This window comes from Pteropus vampyrus, unplaced genomic scaffold (assembly GCF_000151845.1).
Source record: "Pteropus vampyrus isolate Shadow unplaced genomic scaffold, Pvam_2.0 Scaffold226, whole genome shotgun sequence".
Lineage (NCBI taxonomy): Eukaryota > Metazoa > Chordata > Mammalia > Chiroptera > Pteropodidae > Pteropus > Pteropus vampyrus.
Window position 1 is genome coordinate 1631637 of NW_011889007.1, and position 17243 is coordinate 1648879.

Below are 17243 nucleotides of genomic sequence, written 5' to 3' on the forward strand. Positions count from 1 at the left end.
TGTGAATGTGCTTAATGCCACTGAGCCATGCACTTAAAGGTGGTTTATGTTAGGTGTCTTTTACCACAATAATGAAAAAAAGAGTAAGGGCAGCTGGTTAATCTTTAGTTTAAACTTTGAATTTGGATAAATGCCACTGGGTTTGGATTTTGTTTCTCCACACCAATGAGGAGTAATCAGTCCAGCAGCAGGTGGACTTTTCTTTGTTGTGTCCTGTCGGAGGGTTATCATACTGGAGCAGGTGGGCAAGTAGATGTTGGCGTCCACCACACCTTCTCTGTGTTTTAACCATCAAAACACCGAAGGTAAAGAACAGCTGCTGGTTGAAGAACACAATATTCAGGCTGAAGGCAGGAAAGCAGACTTTGGAACTTGACTGTGCCACCATTAAGAAGGAGAGCTTGTGAGGTACAAGATGCAGTGGCCCTAGAATTTAGACCACATGGTCCCAGAATTCCAGTGAAATTCCCACTGAAACTCCAGGTCATCCCTTCATAACACAGTTTACGGGAATCTGAGTTCCGTGGACATTTGTAAAGCTAGAATCTGGGAAATCCACATTTGGCTCTCACAGTCAGAAAAAAAGATAAGAATCCAATTTTCTATTTTGTTTACATGGGATGTGTCTGAGTGGATTTAGGATTTACATGGGATTGTCTGAGTGGATTGTAGATTTCTTAGTGATTCTCCTTTCAGTTCCTTTAACTTGCCTCTGTCTTCCAAGAGGCTCTAGGTTACTTTTCTTAATGTACAGGTGTCAGTCCTCCATATATGAATGGTCAATGGCTCCTGTTTCCTATAGGGAAACTAGCCTTTCAGCTCTCTCTCCTTTTTTTTAACTGCTAAACATTTCAATGATCATTATTTATTTGCTTTAAATTTTATTTTATTTAAATTTTTTCAGCCTTATTGACATATAATTAGTTGCTCGTATTTGCATTGTACAATTCAATGAGTGTTTTTCAATTATAGTTGGCATACAATAATATATGTTTTAATTGTACAGCATAACAATTAGAGATCTATATAACTCACAAAGTGATCACCCCCCTAAATCTAGTACCCCACTTCTCCCTTACATATTTATTACAACATCATTAACTATTTTCCTTATGCTACACTTTATATCTCCATCTATTTTGTAACTATCCATTTATACTTCTTAATCCCTTTGCCCTTTTTCACTGTCTCCCCAAACCCCTCCCATCCAGTAGCCTACGAAATATTCTCTGTGTCTATGAGTTTGTTTCCATTTCTGTTGTTGTTGTTGTTTGTTTTGTTCTTTAGATTCCACATGTATGTGAAATCATGTGATATTTGTCTTTCTCTATCTGACTTATTTCATTTAGCACAATACCCTCTAGGTCCATCAAGGCAATATCTTTTTCCATCCTCTTCCTTTTAGTCTCTGTGTGTCTTTTAATCCGAACGAGTCTCTCATAGGCAGCATATGTAGGGCTCTTGTTTTCTTATCCATTCAGCCACTCTATCTTTTGGTTGGAACACTTAATTCTTTTCCATTTGAGGTAGAAATGTAGCTATTATCATTCTTGATAGAAATGTAGCTATTACCATTCTTTATTCATGTTTCGAATACATTTTTTCTTCTTAAAGAAGTCCCTCCAACATTTCCTGTAATATTGGCTTGGTGTTGATAAATTTCTTTAGCTTATTTTTGTCTGGGAAGCTCTTTATCTGTCCTTTGACTCTAAATGATAGCTTTGCTGGATAAAGTATTCTTGGTTGTAGATCTTGGGTCTTCAACACATTGAATATTTTGTGCCAAGCTCTTCTGTCCTGCATAGTTTCTTTTGAGAAATCAGCTGCCAGTCTTATGGGTGCTCTCTCGTAGGTAACTAACTGCTTTTCTCTTGCTGATTTTAGGATTTTCTCTGTGTACTTAACCTTTGGCATTTTACTTATAATGTGTCTTGGTGTGGGCCTCTTTAGATTCCTGGTTTTTGAAACTTTCTGAACTTCCTGGGGTTGTATGTCTATTTCCTTCACCAGGTGAGGGAAGTTTTCTATCATTATTTCTTCAAATAGCTCTTCGATGTCTTCTTTTCCTTAAGGTACCTCTATGACACAGGTATTTTTACATTTAATTGTATCTTATGGGCTTCTTAAATTATTGTTATAGTCTTGGCTTCTTTTTTTCTTGCCATTCTGATTGAGTGTCCTTGGCTCCCCATCCTCTATATGGGTAGATTGATCCTCTTCTTTATCCACTCTGTTTATTCCCTCTAATGTGCTCTTCATCTCAGATAAAGTGTTCTTCATTTCTGACTAGCTCCTTTTTATAATTTCCATTTCCATTTTTATGTTTTTTTTATCTCTTTGTTAAAGTTCTCACTAAATTCTTCTACCCTTCCCATAAGTTCACTGAGCCTCTTTATAACCAGTGTTTTGAACTCTGCATCTGTTAGATGACTTGACTCCATTATTCCTGAATCTCTGCTCTGTTCTCTCATATGGTTTCTGCTTCTGTCTTCTCATTTTGACTGCTTTTCTATGTCTGTTTCTATGTACTAAGCAGAGCTCCTAAGTCTCCCGGTCTTATTAGCATGGCTTTGTGTAGTAGGTGTGCAGTGGCACAGTCCTGAGAGGGGTTCAGCTGCAGGCCAAGTTTAGCCCCAGCCTGTGCCCCTCCAGGGACACCTGTTAAGGTTCAGCAAGCATCCACAGATGCTGTGCTTATAGTTGCCTCAAGAAACCACACCAGAAACCGAGACCAGCTGCCACCAGTGTGAGTCTTGGAGCTGGCTCAGCAAGGAGCACTGGACTCACTGAGGATACACCTGGATGTGGCTTGGGTGGAGCCATGAGTTGGGGGAGGCGGTGTTTCAGGGAATCCTCTGGGCTGAGCAACCTCTGTTATCCAGTTTGATGACATCTCAGCTTTGGCAGTGCTGTGTCTGCATACTGGGATGGGGGAGGGCTCAACAGGGAATAACAGATACCGCTGGCACCTCTGTCAGGGAGAGAGCCTCACCTCTGGCCCTCACTCCAACAACTCAGCATCTCCCTGAAGACCCTGGTGTCCCCATGCAACTGACTGGGCGCTGGTGCTCAGAGCGAGCAGGTCTGTCACCACAAAAGTCCACTAGCCATCGTGGCCCCTTTAAGAGGTGTCTGCAGCTGCTGCCGCCGCAGCCTTCATCTCACTCAGCCAGCCTTGCATCCTTGCCTCCTTCTACTTTCTACTGTTGCAGGTTGATTAATTATTTTTCTCCCTAGTTGTAGGGCTTCTATTCATCTAGATCCCAGGTGACTTTCCTTGCTGTTTGCTCCATGTTTCTGTCACAACTTTGATGTGGTTGCAAGAGGGATGAACAAAGCCTCAATCATCTACACCATTTTCTCTCTCTACCTCTATTATTTAAAATTTTTAATTGAGGTAAAATTGATATCTTAGTTTCAAGTGTACAATAGGATTTGATATTTCTCTAGCTCATTTTAAAAGCTGTCCATGGTATGTTCTTAATAACCTTTAAGATTTTTCTTTTACTACTTTTCATATGAACTTCCCCCACTGCAAACTTACCTACTAACAGTCCTCTCTCCCTCCTTTGTTTCTTCTCTTGCTCCCTTTCCTTCTGTCTCCCTTCTTTTCTTTTTACTCCTCCTTCCTTCCTTCCATCACTCTTTCTCTCCTCTTTCCCTCTCTTCCTCTTTTGTTTCTTTCCTTCCTTAAATCCATTCAGCTGTGTTGTAATTAGTTACCTGGAGTTAGTTATTTAATATCTCAATCTTCATTTTCCTTAACCATAAAATGCAAAAGAAAACTATCTCAAGAGTGGCCATAAGGATTGTTTTTATTAAAATAAAAAATAAATTTAAAATTTTATTTTTATTTATGTGAATGACTCACTCAGCACATTATCCCAGAGTAAAGGCTCAATAAATGAGAACTAAAATTATTTTTCCCAAAGGTTTGGCATTCTCCTCACAAACGAAAGTAAACACAGCAGATTTCTTAAATCATTTACTTTGCTGCCAGATGGGCATCATTGAAACCGAATGGGTTTTTCTTCTTTATCCCAGGTGCTGTTGCATTTATATCTTATACTTCCATTGGTTTCATCATCGATGAGAACTTTGTGTCTGAGGAAAACCTAATAACAGAGGAAAAGTTGCATCATTTCTACCTGAACTCCAAGGTAGAAGTGGTCCCCTTGGATCTAGGAAGAATGCCTCACTCTCCAGGTCTGTTAATTTCACATTTCAGCATGAACAGGTGTGTGTAAGCTAAGTGACTTTATTTTATCTGCAGGGGTTTTGTAATTAAATGGGCATGCTGATAAACTCACATGCAGGAAGTTTTTACAAATGAGTTAGGTTTTCACTTACCCAGGAAACTTTGGGACATGGTGTTGGAAAGTTCAAAGTGAGCCATGAGTGTGATGTGGCTCCTTTGGGGAACTTGCATACCCTTGAGGTGTATTGAGGAGATACACCTTTTCAGAATCAACCCCCAGGTTTCCCCCAAGGCTCTGGGCTGGTCAGACCCAATCTAGAGGAAGGAGCTCAGTTCTGGGCCATATAGTTTTAAGAAGGAACCAGTGTGGAGCTAGCATATGAGATGAATGATAGCCGTTAGATTTTTTTGAAGTGCTTGCTAAGTTCTGCACCAAGGTACCATCCCAAGTACATTTTAGTAGAAGAGTATTCCATGTTTTAGAACTTTGCCAGAATAAGAAATGATTCTGTCTTCTTCAAGAGGGTAGTATTTGCTGTGAAACTAACTACTCCCAGAATTTGGTGACTTGACATTTTGAATGGAGTGTCAAAATATTTGTGGACATTATTTATTTATTTTTAAATTTTTATTTTTCAATTAGAGTTGACATTCAATATTATTTTATAGTAGTTTCAGGTGCACAGCATAGTGGTTAGAAATTTATATAATTTATGAAGTGATCCCCCGATTAGTTTTGTGGACATGTTTAAAACCACTACAGAGATGGTATAGCCTCTGCAGCTGAACGGTCTGGCTTCAAATCCCAACTTCCTTCCTACTCACTAGTTAAGCAGGTTGTCTAACCTTTTGTTCTGGGCTCAGCCTACTAAGCTGAGGTCCTGCTACTGATAACAGCAACATGCCTTGTGAAGAGTAATTGGTTAGTCTATCTAGTCTTTAGAATGGTGCTTGCACGTGAAAGATACCCTGTAAATGTTGACTGTAATGGTGACAATGACATATAAGGGAGAAGACTGTTATTAGGAGTTAAGCAGACACAGTCTCTCCTCCAGGTGGTTGTATTGCCTTAACATCAAAAATAGCCCTCTTTTTCATTTTTCTCATCTGTAACATGAGAGAGGTATCGAAGTGTGCTGGTTAAGAATCACGGCTCCGAAGTCATAACTCCAGGACCGGAATCCCATCTCCACATTGATTATATGATACTGGGGTCTAGCTTTTGATTTCCTCTTGTATAAAATGATTATATTAATGCCTACGTTACAAGGCTTTCATAAAGATCAAGTCAGATAATATGTACAAAATGTTTGGTATATTTTTGAACATGAACAATAATCAATAAACGTTAGTCATTAAATAGTTGAACTAAGAGGCAATGCGATTATTCTCCAGATGAAGAAAGTACAGGAGCAAGCCCTCTGTGTTCACTGGCATGGGTCATCTTGGTCTAGCGGAGGCTGTCAAGTCATTTCTTCAGATGAAAATTAAACCCTTGCAGCTGCAACCACTTCTCCAGCTTTGCCATACTCATGGCATCAACTGAATTAAAGGTAATCTCTACTTTGGGTAAATACACTTACCTGTCATTGAGATAGGACACTACCAAGCTCCATAGGAAAGAGGATTGACTGCACTTGGACATCAAATTGACATATATGTTACAGCTAGCCTTCCACTCATAAAGGCTTTCACATTTACAGTGCAAATCACTAGAACTTGGACCAAGAAGTACAAACCATGAAGTGTTTCTCACAGTTTACTGTTCCTAAGAATCACTAGGAGTACTTATTTATTTATTTATAATTTTTTGCTTAAAATATTTTTTTAAGGTAACATTGATTAATAACATTGTATTTTTCAGGTATATAAGATTGTAATTCAACATCTGTGTACTATATTTTGTGCTCATGATCCAAAGTCTAGTTGTCATCCATTGCCACGTAGTTGACCTCCTTTACCCACTTCATCCTCCCCACACCCTACTTCCCCTCTGGGAACCACCATTCTGTTATCCATATCTATGATTTTGTTTTGTTAGTTTGTTACTTTTTGTTTTATATTTCATGTGAGTGATATTGGTTTTTCCTTATCCATCTGACTTATTTCACTTAGCATGATGCCCTCAAGATCCATTCATATTGTTGCAACTGGCAGTTTTTCATCCTTTTTAATGGCTGAGTAGTATTCCATTGCATATAAGTACCACATCTTTATCTAGTCATTTGTTGAAGGATACTTAGGTTGTTTTCATGTCCTGGTTGTTGTGAATAATGCTGCAGTGGGCATAGGGACACATATATCTTTACAAATAAGTGTTTTCAAAATTTCCAGGTAAATACCTAGAAGAAGAATTGCAGGATAACTTTTTGTGAAACTTTCATACTGTTTTTCATAGTGGCTGCACTAATTTACATTCCCATCAGTAGTACTCAAGGGTTCTAGGGGTACTTATTTTTAAAATGCAGATTTCTTGGCTCTATCCTCAAGAGTTTTTGATTTTGAGAGCCTGGAATAAGGATCAGGAATCTGCATTTTACATGCTAATTGATTTCCTAAACAAATAGTTGTTGAGCATCTGTGATGACCAGGAAGATTCTAAGTGTGTCGAAGATATTATTGGACAAAACAGGCAAAGATTCTTGCTTTTGTGGGCATGGGAAAATAGTAAGTAATAAACATCAAAACAAGTGATTCATGTTGTATGTTAGACATGTCTTTCTCTGATACACAGAGTGAACACTAGGGACAGGACAGCTCCCTGCTCCCTCAACACAGAGGGAAAAAAATGTCAACTATCTCATTAATAGTTGTTTGCCCATTGATCACACATTGAACTGATATTTTTTGAACCTGAGTTAATTGAAATAGACTATTGTTACTTTTATGTTTCTTTTTACAGTTTTAATGATACTACTAGAGAGTATAAAATTACCTATGTGTCTCATAGGGTATTTCTTTTTTTCATTTAAAGACAACTTTATTAGTATATCCTTGTATTATTTAAGGTGAACAGCTCGATGTTTTGGTATGTGTGGACACTGTGGAACAGTCACCACGGTCAAGCTAAATAACTCACCCATCATATCTCTATGTGGTTCCCATTTAATGTGTGCATGTGTGGTGAGATCCATCCTCTTAGCAAATTTCAAGTGTACAACATAGTATCAGTAATTATCATTGCCACACTGTGCATCAGATCCCCAGACCTCATTCGTCTCGTGTAACTGAAACTTTGTACCTGTTGACCACATTCCCTCATCCCCGCTCTTTCCAGCTCCTGACAATGACCATTTTACTCTCTGTTTCTGAGTTTGACTAGGCTAGATTCCATATATAAATGAGATCATGCAGTATTTGTCTTTCTGTGTCTGGCTTGTTTCAATTAGCATACTGTCCTCCGTGTTCATCCATGTTGTTGCAAATGGCAGGACTTCCTCATCTTTTAAAGCCAAATGATATTCCATTGTGTATATACACCTCATTTCTTTATCCATTCCTCCATCGATGGACACACAGTTTGTTTCCATATCTTGCTTGTAGTGAATAATGCTCACATTATGTTTCTACTGGGCAGTACCAGTTTAGTGGTTTCTGTTTTCCAACAGTCCTGTGTAGAAAATACTATTAATGCTCCCTTAGTTTGCCGGGGCTGCCATAACAAATTTCCATAGATGGGATAGCTTAAACAAAAGAAATTTATTTTCTCACAGTTCTGAAGGCTGGAAGTCCAAGTCCAAGGTGTTGGTCAGCAGGTTTGTTTTCCTCTTGAGGCCTCTCTGCTTGGCTTATAGATGGCATCTTCTCCCTGTGTCCTCACATGATTGTCCCTCTGTGCATGTCTGTGTTCCAATCCTTTCTTATAATAAGGACACCAGCCATATTGGATCAGGGCCCATTCCAATGACCTTGTGTAAGCTTGATCACCTCTCTAAAGACTCTATCTCCAAATATAGTGACATTCTGGGTCCTGGGGGTTAGCACACCAGTGAATTCGGGGAACATAATTCAGCCCATAACACTGCCCTATTTTGAAGCCAGGAATATCAAATCTCAGAGAGGTTTAGTCACTTATCCACGGGGCTGAACTGGGAAGCTTCTCAAACTCCCCATCAGGAACATAACTGCAGAGCTGAAGACTATAATGGATTCCTCCTTTGGTGGCTCTTAGGCGGATCCCGTTCTGGCTGCGATCACCTACCTGGGACTGAGTCTCTCTCTGCTGTGCCTCTTCCTGGCAGCCCTCACCTTCCTCCTGTGCCAACCCATCCAGGACACCAGCACCTCCCTCCACTGGCAGCTGTCCATCTGCCTCTTCCTGGCCCACCTCTTCTTCCTCACAGGAATTGACCAGACTGAGCCCAAGGTAGGAGAATTAGCTGAAACTTACTTTTCTGAGAACATTTACAGTGGCTTCCCAACCTTTGCTCACAAAGCTCAATGGGGGCAGCTGGAGGCATGAAAACAGAAGGAGAGTCCAAAAATTTAGCCAGAAAATTTGCCTCCTTCATTGCCAACAGCTACCATTTTATTGCCGTCAATTGTGGTCTAGGAAAGAGTGTTAGAACAGAGTTCCTTGGCTGTAAAATAGTGAAATATGGATATAGTTACTATTGAACCATCCACTTAAAAATAGTTAAGATGTTAAATTTTGTGTTATGTATATTCTACCACAATTTAAAAAAAATATTTGCTGGAATTTAAAACGAGAGATTTTTGCACATCAATCAATATTTCCAGCTCTTTGAAGGAATGGAAAGTTTGGTAATATTGGGTGCACATTCTTGCATGGAACCAATAGTTGGAGCTGAGTTGCTGCTGCTTTAAAGAAGGATTGTGGAGCGCAGTTTCCATCACCACCTGTCCTCTAAAGCTGGCCTGCTTCACAGACATATGCTGCCTGCCTGGCCCTCTGTAAGTACTTGAGTTTGGATCCATGAGCTGATTTGAAGAAGTATGAGAACTCCATCTAAACACCTTGCTCTGTATGATCATTTCCATTTACCTTGCATCCCATTTGCCCATAAAAATGGTGAAACTTGTTCTCCATGCATCCACTCTTCTCCCCTCCAGGTGCTGTGCTCCATCATTGCAGGGGTGCTGTTCTACCTCTACTTGGCTTCCTTTACCTGGATGCTCCTTGAAGGGCTGCAGCATTTCTTAACTGTCAGGAACCTCAAGGTGGCCAACTACATCAGTGCAGGGAAGTTCAAGGAGATTTGCCTCCTTCATTGCCAACAGCTACCAAAGGACACCAAGCAGGTGTCCTTTAGGCTATGGATCCCAGCTGTGATTGTAGCTGTGTCTGCCAGTGTTGGACACAGCAGTTATGGAACACACACCCAGTAAGCGTGGTGTCTTTGTAATGAGGAAGTAATCATATATGTATGAAGTCACACTTGTTGGTTCATTGTAGTTTATTTATTTGCTTATTCATTGAACAATCATGTATTGAACAGCTTACTACCAGTAAGGTTTTATGTGCTATGGGTATCCCAGGAAATATAAGAGACAACAAGCAAATACACACGCAATATAGTATCAGGTCATGATAGGTTCCATTGAAGAGATGCAAACTAGGGAAATGGGAATACATTTGGGGTGATATTTTAAATAGTGTGGTGAGAGAGGCCACTGAGAGGAAACTTCGTCATATGATATTTGACTTTTTAAAAATGTCTTACTATATTAATTTCCTATTCTATTATAACAGATTAGCTCAAATCTGGTGACTTCAAACAATGCAAACTTATAATCTTAGAGTTCTATAGATCAGATGTCCAACATGGGTTTCGCTGGGCTAAAATCAAGGTGTCAGCAAGGTGCATTCTTTCTCAGGGCTCTAGGGAGAATCCATTTCCTTGCCTTTTCTAGCTTTTAGAGGCCAGCCATATTTCTTGGCTTGTGTCCCCTGTCTCTGCCCTCCAAGCCAGCAACATTGCATCTTTCTGACCGTTCTTTACACCTTCTAACTCTCTTCTACTTCCATTGTTTCACCTCTAAGAACAGTTGTGATTAGATTGGATCCACTCAGGTAATCCAGGATAATCTCCCCATGTCAAGATCCTTAAACTTAAGTCATATCTGCAAAGTCCCTTTTGGCATGTAAGGTAACACATTCACACATTCTGGGGATTAGAACAGTGACATCTTTAGGGTGGGGGGAGAGTAGCAGTATTCTGTCTACAGCACCTACACATTGACTTTCTTTTGTAATCTCTTCTAACTTGCAAAATTAAATCTAGTAAGGAGTGAGCAATCATGTCTTTAGAGTAGAGATGACTTTTGGAAAAGAAACAGTGTACAAAAGAGTGTTCATTGAACCGAGCAGTAAACAGATTACTTTTGAAATACAATTTGAGAAAAAGACTGGTTAAAATTTATGGAGGGAAGATGGAATTGAACCTAAATAGTATTGTTACTAAAAGCCAAATATATCTTTACTTTGTTACTGGCATTAGTCCAGTGGTTCATGGCTATGGGTGATTTTGGGCTTCCCCCTCAGGGGACTTTGGAAATGTCTGGAGACATTTTTGATTGTCGCAACTTGGGAGGGGGTTGGCCACAGATGCTGTTGAATGTCTAATAATGCATAGGACAGGCCTACCATAAAGAATCATCATGTCAGTAGTGCCAAGGTTCAGAAACTCTGGTCTATTCAAAACCATTGCTCTGGTTTTATAATCAAATTCTGATATTATAATGACATGGCAACATTCAGTGGATCCCATGTTTAATTGAACGGCTTGTGCTGCATTACCTAGAACCTAATAAATCTTCAATGGATGTTAATAATTATTAATTTTTTCTTTTTGTTGTTGTTGTTATTTATTATTATCATTTATTCCTCCCTGACACAGTTTCTGTGCTGATATTTCTTCCTATTATTTCGGTTCAGGAAAGGAGTTTTCAATTTTATTTTAATGCCTTTGCTTCTTTTTATAAAGTTATGGGAAGTTGTTGATTCTCTTTTTTTAGCTGCTGGCTTAGTTTCCACAGAGGATTCATCTGGACTTTCATGGGACCTGTTTTTGTTATTATTCTGGTGGGTTTATAATTTTTGTCTTTACTACGAGTGTAGAAAATACCATGTTTAATTGGTGTTGTAAAGGGATAACTTGTAAAGGACCTGTTTAAATTTTCTTTAGAGTTCTTGAACTTAGGGTAGAGCATGGCAAGAAATTATGGACCCCTTTATTTGTGGAAAGAGTCACATAGAACAAATCTCAGTTGAAACTGAGAAGTAGTATTGCTGAATCATATGGCAGTTCTATTTTTAATTTTTTTGAGGAAACTCCATATTGTTTTTCATAGTGGCTGCACCATTTTACATTCCTATCAACAGTTCATAGGGTTTTCAATTTCTCCACATTCTTCCCAACACTCATTACCTTTTTTATTTTCAAATAATTTAAGGCCCACGAGAAGTTGCAAAAATGGCATGAGTCCCAGGTATCCTTCACCTAGCTTTCTCCAATAGCAACATTTTATGTAACCATATAGACTGTGTTTCGCTGATAGAATTTGATCTTCAATCTTTTTTTTTTTATGGCCATGTAAAACATTTAATACATTATTTAAAATTTTTGTATACAAAACATTTAGTGCATTATTTAAATTTTTTGTAAACAAAAGGATCAACAAAACTGAAAAGATAAGAACCAAAATGGAAATAGTGCTTGTCTTTGTGTATGGAATTAAAGGTAAGTATTGTATGTTTTTCTGCATTTTCCCTAATTTTTGATAATGGCTCAAAGTGAACTTCAGAAATCTTAAACATATTTTACAAGTTCTAGAATACATCCCTATATCAATTTCTAATTTAATTGTAAATATTGGGTATAAGTCTGCTTTATGCTCTATCCTTCATGTCATTTCTACAGATCAACTTGTCCTGCTATCTGACCACACTATGGATTTTAAGAGACAAACTCAGTTCCCTCAGTAATGATGTATCCAAGATGCAGAACACAAGGTTGGTGGCACAGAGCCAGAAAATTCAAAAGAAAGCAGGTTTTTTTTTTTTTGCAGAATTTTTTTTACTGCACAAAGTTAGGGTTGTGGGTCTAAATTGGAAGCAATTTTCTGGAGACATTTTTGGTTGTCACAACATGGGATGAGGTGGAGAGGGGATGGTTGCTGCTGGTATCCAGTCAGTAGAGGCCAGGAGTTCTGCTACAAACATCCTACAATGCACACGCAGCCCCCCTACCCCCTGAATTATCTTATTCAAAGTCACTAGAACTGAGGTTGAGAAACCATGATTTAGGGGGATAATGTCAGCACTTTTCTCCATTTTTATGATTTGAGAAACTATATAGTCCATGTGAAAACTTAAAAACTTAGCCAGCATATGAAGCTCAGGATATATTTCTACAAAGATCCTTTTCAGTACTTAATGTTATGAAATACATATATATTATAATTAAGATTATTGTGTTAATTTATTGTTTTATGCAGGTGTTAATTAAGTATAACAAAGAAAACAGATCAGGAATTAGCTACCACAAAAAAGATAATTTGTTATACTCACAGAACCCTAGGGGAGGGGCATGCTCTGGAGTAGGGTGGGGGTGGTAGTGGGAGAGTAGATAGGAGAGGTGGGAAGAGGCTATAAAGAAGGTGGTTGAAGGGGTGGGCTCTGGATTGGTTAGTTTGCATTTGAAAGGCATGTTTCCAGTGTGAATTCTTTGTTATCTCTTCTAAATGGTTAACCCTTGGAGGGGCAGCTCCCCCAGAGTCAGCAAAGCCCCAGATGTTAAAGCAACAGAAGACAGAAAATGGAAGACACAGTTAATACACTTATATTATATAATTATAATACAATGCCATCATGTTACTATTACAAACACTGGAACATATGCTGCTTAATTATACCAAACATAAATATATATTTCTTTGTATATATGTAAAATATTATCTTCTATAAATAATTACTTGAGATATATTATAGTACGCATTGTCCTAAGCTAACATTACATATCAATTAATCTCTTTAACACGACTGCCAATCAAAATCATATTTAATAGTCTGACATTCTAAGTAGTCCCGAGCTTTGAAGCAGGTGTTAAAATCATCCTACTATGTGACAGAATGTGTTGAGATGGTCCGTGGAGTCAAGGTGGGTGATATCATTCTGTAGCTTGGTTTTGGCAGGATGCTGATGTTTAAAGCCATTGCTCAGCTCTTCATTTTGGGCTGTTCTTGGGGCCTTGGCTTATTTCTGGTTGAAGAAGTCATGGATCCCATCAGATGAATGATTGCCTATACTTTTACCATCATCAATGTCCTTCAGGGTGTCTACATTTACCTGGTCTACTGCCTTTTCAGTCACAGGGTAAGCCAACCTGCCCATCTCCTGGGGCCACCCTTAAAGATGTTTGACTACCTCTTGGTGTCTCACTCTTTACTACCATTTTCTCTTCTTTTTTGTTTCTCCATTTCTTAGGTAGTGGTTGGGTGGTAGTTGTTCCAGGCATGACCTTCCAGGATTTGTCTTTCTTGCTTTGTTATTTGAATCTGCACTGCAGTAACAGAAACTGAATAGGTCCACACAAAGTTCACATGATCTGAAAAAGACTTTTTAGGACTTTATCTTGGAAAAAAACCCTTACACTATGAAAATAAATCTGGCTCACTCCATTAGAAAACTGAGTTTATAATTGTAATCATGCACTAATTCTTAGAATGAAAAATTAACGAGTCAAATGTTGATTTTTGAGGGGAGCAATTTTACAGAATTTTTCAATAGCTCTGATATGATAATTTTTATGTGATGCATGAGTTTTTCAAACTGCAATGTTGCACAAATAATGTGGGATTTATTTATTTTCCAAGGGTCTCTGAATCCTTTGACATTTTAATAATTTCATTTTGATGTGTCTGTCTTATTATGATTCTTTTTAGAGTTTCACTATTTATTTATTTATTAATTATTATTAAATTTATCAGGGTGACATTGGTTAATAAAATCATATAGGTTTCAAGTATTCAATACAGTTTGATAATACATCATCTGCATATTGCATTGTGTGTTCAACTCTGTTAAATCTCCTTCTGTCTCCTTTATCCTTATTTACCTTCCCTCCCTCTTTTCCTTTTGGTCACCACTAAACTGTGTCTGTGTCTATGAGTTTTTGTTTGTTTGTCTTGTTCATTTGTTGCTTTCAGTTTTATATCCCACATATAAGTGAAATCATGTTTCTCAACTTTTTCTGTTTGACTTATTTTGCTTAGCATGATAATCTCAAATTGATCCATGTTATCACAAACGGCAGTATTTCACCTTTTCTTGTGGCTGAGTAATATTTCTCAACATCTTTATCCAAACACCTATTGAGGGGTGCTTTGGTTGTTTCCATGTCTTGGATTCATGAATAATACTGTACTTTTTAAATTATCTGGTCTAATTTGCTAGATTTTTGTTTGCCTATAGCAAAGGTTAGCAAACTTTTCTTTAAAAGGTCAGATAGTAAATATTTTTGGTTTTGTGGGCCATAAGATTTCTGTCACAGCTACTCAACTCTGCTTTTGTAGCATGAAACCAACCATAAATGATATGCAACTGAATGGTGTGGCTGCATGCCAATAAAAGTTTTTAGTAACAAGTGGTAGACAGCATTGGGTCCGTGGGTATGGTTTGATGACCTATGATTTACTGTGTTTTGAGCAGTTCTCCTACATTACAGTCATTGACTTCATGAACTTGTGCTTCTTTATAAGAGTTTCAATTTCACTTTGCAACAATTTGCATTGCTTGTATCACCACAATTATATGTAAAATGAAGTAAATTAAATTTTCTCAAGCATTCATTACAATTTTAGTTTAAATACAATTACAAATTTAATACAATGGATTCTTTAGCAATCATGAAGAATAAAGCAGCATACAAAACATGCACAAATACAACTATTACAAAACTTACTGGACTTAAACACATTTTAAAACACCAACACCAAATGTTCAGTTAACTTTGTTAATACCTCTAGGCTTGATCTTTACTTTCCAAAGGTTACAGTCATATTACACTGTACTTATTTTGATAACTTCCTGAGATTAAATTAATTTTATAAGACTCAGAAGGATAAAAAAATTACTTTCTTACTAGCTAAGTTTAAAGGATAATTCTGATGATGGATTTATGATGAGGACAGGATCCAGTGTCACTTTCCAAGTCAATTCAACTCAAGCTCTTTGCTTATTGCTCAATGAGACTTTATACATTTACGATTTTTATATAAAATTTTTACTTTCTCATAAATAATTTAGTCTCCAATTTTTTTTGTTTATCTTCATGTAATCTAATGTCCCGTTGCTATTATATATAAATCTGGTCAATTGGCTTTATGGAAATATGTACATACCTGATAATACACTATAATCAGCAATAAATATATATTATAATTATATTACATGTTATAGTCACTAGGATATTCTTGAGGTTTCATATCTCAGGAGGCAAGAGAAAGATTCTTCTCAAACAGCTTTTTTCTCTACAACATTTATCTCATTCACCATTTCACAAAATACAGTTGGAACTTCTTTCTTCCTGGCAATCGCATATAACCTCTGGAGCTCCTAAACATTTCTACTCTTGATACAGTTCCTAGTTTTGGATCAACTGTACAATTTGCTCATTTTCCCTGTTTTTCACCCTCTCTCCTTATACAGAGAAAAGTATGCAGCTATACTTTGACATATACTTAAAGAAAAATAACTGTACATATCAGCACCTTCTTCTTTCCTAATTGGTTATCTTTGCATGTTTTATATTAACTTTTCTTTTTCTTAGAGGCAGGATGAAGTCAGAATTTTACAGACTCAGCAGAGTTCCCAATAGCTCTAGTTACTGCTCTCTTTCCTGCTCAAATTATCACAGATTTTCCAGTGAGAGCTTCTTCAAACTGGCTTCTTTGTTCTTTCCATACCATCCTGAAATTTTGAAAGCATCTTGTTTCCTGACAAAAGATATTCCAGACCTACCTAAAGCTTTTTTCTTTAAGATGGAATTGGAAATTCCCAAAGGAGCCTGGTATATCAGATGAGTCTGTGTGTCTTCTGGTTGTCACCATATGATACCGAGATTGGGATATTCGGTTCATGTTGATATTTACAATTCAACTCTAAAAGACTAAATCCTTATATAATTTAGTTTTAGCATGTGGTGCTTCTGTTTGTATTTTAGAGGAACCACCAAACTGTGTCTGCATTGGCAGCACCATTTTACATTCCCACCAAGCAATGAACAAGGCTTCTAATTTTTTCATATTCTCACCAACACTGGTTATTATCATCTGAAAAATATTGCAGCCATCCTAGTACGTATGAAGTAGTATCTCGTACAATGGGATAAAACTTCAGCTATCAAAAGGGATGAAGTTCTGATATATTTTACAAGGATGCATTGTAGAAGCTAAGTGAACTAAACACAAAAGGCAAATATACATGATTCTATTTGTATGAAATATTGAGAATGGTCAAACTCATAGGGACAGTATGTAAATTAGAAGTTTCCGGGGGCTGAGGGTTGGAGATGGGAATTTATCACTTATTGGTTACAGAGATGATGGAAATGTTTTAGAAATCAGTAGTGGTGATGGTTGCACAATATCATGAGTATAACTAATGCCACTGAATTGTACACTCAAAAATGGGAACAATAGCAAATTTTATGTTATATGTATTTACCACAGTAAAAATGTAAAAAGTAAAAAGGAATTTGCGATATGAATGCATTTTACAGAGCATTAATGGGAGGGTCACTGTGTCCAGTGAATGAGGTGCAGAGGGCAACCAGTGGAGCCGTGAGGGAGAGGCAGGACTCCTCAGTTCCTTATGCATGAGGAGGCTAAAGCCATTTGATCATCCAACAAATACTTGTTGACAGTCATTTTTTTAAGCATCGAGAACTAGTGGTAAAGAGGTACCATTCTGCCTTCAGAGTCCATGAGAAAATGGAAACTGACTAACTACTGCACAAGGCAATGACTCAGTAGGTTGCTCTGCCAGCTAAATCAGTCAAAATCTACAGTAGATAATCCTTT

The 17243-nt window shown here is 37.7% G+C and overlaps 1 pseudogene; it reads left to right on the plus strand.

Moving 5' to 3' along the window:
• Window positions 1-253: 253 nt before the first annotated feature.
• Window positions 254-9547, plus strand: LOC105301111 (annotated as a pseudogene).
• The last annotated feature ends 7696 nt before the right edge of the window (window positions 9548-17243 follow it).